Source organism: Scylla paramamosain, chromosome 21 (assembly GCF_035594125.1).
Source record: "Scylla paramamosain isolate STU-SP2022 chromosome 21, ASM3559412v1, whole genome shotgun sequence".
NCBI lineage: Eukaryota > Metazoa > Arthropoda > Malacostraca > Decapoda > Portunidae > Scylla > Scylla paramamosain.
This window is the reverse complement of record NC_087171.1, coordinates 821,088-824,363: the sequence shown is the minus strand read 5'-3', so window position 1 is coordinate 824,363 and position 3,276 is coordinate 821,088. Positions and strand designations below refer to the sequence as shown.

The 3,276-nt window shown below is 53.9% G+C and overlaps 1 non-coding gene across 1 annotated transcript; it reads left to right on the top strand.

Annotated features, from left to right (window-relative positions):
• Positions 1 to 422: 422 nt before the first annotated feature.
• Positions 423 to 2,315, top strand: LOC135111339 (small subunit ribosomal RNA). Its single transcript, XR_010273710.1, has one exon. It is a non-coding gene; the product is annotated as a small subunit ribosomal RNA (ribosomal RNA).
• Positions 2,316 to 3,276: the final 961 nt, after the last annotated feature.

The following is a 3,276-nucleotide window of genomic DNA, read 5'->3' as shown; positions in this document are numbered from 1 at the left end:
GGCTTAAGTGATGCTTAAGTGAACTTACCCTTGTGTCTGCGGCAGCCGATGGGAAGAGGAAGGGAGGAGCCGTGATGTGATGTGATGTGATGGGTAGTGGTAGCAGGCAGCAACCGATTTCCAGTGCACAATGAATGAAGGGGCTGCTGCTCTCTGTCTGGATGAGCGCGCAAAAACCAAAATTGAATGAATAATCATGATGAGGGGATTGACAGATTGAGAGAGGGGGCCGTCATCGTGATGATGGCGGCGGCCCAGCAAACAAACCAACACAGACCAAGGCAAAAAAACCAAACCAAACCAAACCAAAATGCAAGAGGTGTCAGACAAACAAAGTGAGTGAGAGTGAGAGAGAAAGGAGAACGATGGTGGCGTTCTTCCTATAACCTAAGGCCAAAGAAAGCAAAACCCATAAACAAAACTACCTGGTTGATCCTGCCAGTAGTCATATGCTTGTCTCAAAGATTAAGCCATGCATGTCTAAGTACAAGCCCAATTAAGGTGAAACCGCGAATGGCTCATTAAATCAGCTATGATTCATTGGATCTGTAGCCCACACTTACTTGGATAACTGTGGTAATTCTAGAGCTAATACATGCATCACGTCTCTGACCGCAAGGGAAGAGCGCTTTTATTAGTTCAAAACCGGTCGGGCCTCGGTCCGCCAACCCCACCGTGTTGAATCTGAATAACTTGTGGCTGAGCGCACGGCCTCCAGTGCCGGCGCCGCCTCTTTCAAGTGTCTGCCTTATCAGCTTTCGATTGTAGGCTATGCGCCTACAATGGCTATAACGGGTAACGGGGAATCAGGGTTCGATTCCGGAGAGGGAGCCTGAGAAACGGCTACCACATCTAAGGAAGGCAGCAGGCACGCAAATTACCCACTCCCGGCACGGGGAGGTAGTGACGAAAAATAACGATGCGAGACTCATCCGAGGCCTCGCAATCGGAATGAGTACACTTTAAATCCTTTAACGAGGACCCATTGGAGGGCAAGTCTGGTGCCAGCAGCCGCGGTAATTCCAGCTCCAATAGCGTATATTAAAGTTGTTGCGGTTAAAAAGCTCGTAGTTGGATTTCAGTTCTGGACTGACGGTTCACCGCCCGGTGCACACTGTCACGCTCCGAACAGCCGTAACACAGCCCGCTGGCTCGCACGGGGTGCTCTTCACCGGGTGTCCCGCGTGGCCGGCAGAGTTTACTTTGAAAAAATTAGAGTGCTCAAAGCAGGCTACACTGATGGCCTGAATGCCTATGCATGGAATAATGGAATAGGACCTCGGTTCTATTTTGTCGGTTTTCTGAACCCGAGGTAATGACTAATAGGAACAGGCGGGGGCATTCGTATTGCGACGCTAGAGGTGAAATTCTTGGACCGTCGCAAGACGAACTACTGCGAAAGCATTTGCCAAGGATGTTTTCATTAATCAAGAACGAAAGTTAGAGGTTCGAAGGCGATCAGATACCGCCCTAGTTCTAACCATAAACGATGCTGACCAGCGATCCGCCGGTGTTATTCCCATGACCCGGCGGGCAGCTTCCGGGAAACCAAAGTCTTTGGGTTCCGGGGGAAGTATGGTTGCAAAGCTGAAACTTAAAGGAATTGACGGAAGGGCACCACCAGGAGTGGAGCCTGCGGCTTAATTTGACTCAACACGGGGAACCTCACCAGGCCCAGACACCGGAAGGATTGACAGATTGAGAGCTCTTTCTCGATTCGGTGGGTGGTGGTGCATGGCCGTTCTTAGTTGGTGGAGCGATTTGTCTGGTTAATTCCGATAACGAACGAGACTCTGGCCTACTAACTAGTCGACGGATCTCCAGCAATTGGTGTCCAGTTCGCAGCTTCTTCTTAGAGGGATAAGCGGCAATTCTAGCCGCACGAGATTGAGCAATAACAGGTCTGTGATGCCCTTAGATGTTCTGGGCCGCACGCGCGCTACACTGAAGGGATCAACGTGTCCTCCCCCTCCGAGAGGAGCGGGTAACCCGTTGAAATCCTTTCATGATAGGGATTGGGGTTTGCAATTGTCTCCCATGAACGAGGAATTCCCAGTAAGCGCAAGTCATGAGCTTGCGTTGATTACGTCCCTGCCCTTTGTACACACCGCCCGTCGCTACTACCGATTGAATGATTTAGTGAGGCCTTCGGACTGGCGCTCTTGGATGCCGGGCCTGCGTCGCGGTCAGTTCTGCTGCCGCCGCTGGGCTCTTTCGGCGCCTCGAGCTGACGGAAAGATGTCCAAACTTGATCATTTAGAGGAAGTAAAAGTCGTAACAAGGTTTCCGTAGGTGAACCTGCGGAAGGATCATTAACGTGTTGTTGGTTTTGAAGGCGAACCACACACTCAAAATAGAGCTAATACAAATAATGGGTGGTCGCGGTTCGCTCAAGCAGCGAGCCGTTGACCTGTTGGCGGGGCAAAAGGTGGTGCCCTGCCCGCCCAAAAAAAAAAAAAAAAAAAAAGGAAAGAGAGAGGGAAACCTTTCTTTTTCCGCTTCTTCTCCCCGCGCTCCGTGCCGGAGCGTGGGGTAGACCAACTGTTGTTACTTACACACCACGCCCACGGGAAACCACGGCGTTTGGTGCCTCCGTCGTCGCCGTAGTAGTGGCTAGGTGAGCCCGCTGGTTAATTCCGATAACGGCGACGATGACGGTCGGAGGAGAAGTTGGTGGTGGGTCCCGCCGCGAGGCCCACTCCTCTTCTACTAACCCCGATCGCCTCCCGTGCTGCGGGAGGGAAGGCACCACTCGTCCCCGGCGTTTGGTGCCTCCATCGTCGCCGTAGTAGTGGCTAGGTGAGCCCGCTGGTTAATTCCGATAACGGCGACGATGACGGTCGGAGGAGAAGTTGGTGGTGGGTCCCGCCGCGAGGCCCACTCCTCTTCTACTAACCCCGATCGCCTCCCGTGCTGCGGGAGGGAAGGCACCACTCGTCCCAACCGGCGTTTGGTGCCCCCATCGTCGCCGTAGTAGTGGCTAGGTGAGCCCGCTGGTTAATTCCGATAACGGCGACGATGACGGTCGGAGGAGAAGTTGGTGGTGGGTCCCGCCGCGAGGCCCACTCCTCTTCTACTAACCCCGATCGCCCCCCGTGCTGCGGGAGGGAGGGCACCACTCGTCCCCGGCGTTTGGTGCCCCCGTCGTCGCCGTAGTAGTGGCTAGGTGAGCCCGCTGGTTAATTCCGATAACGGCGACGATGACGGTCGGAGGAGAAGTTGGTGGTGGGTCCCGCCGTGAGGCCCACTCCTCTTCTAATAACCCCGATCGCCCCC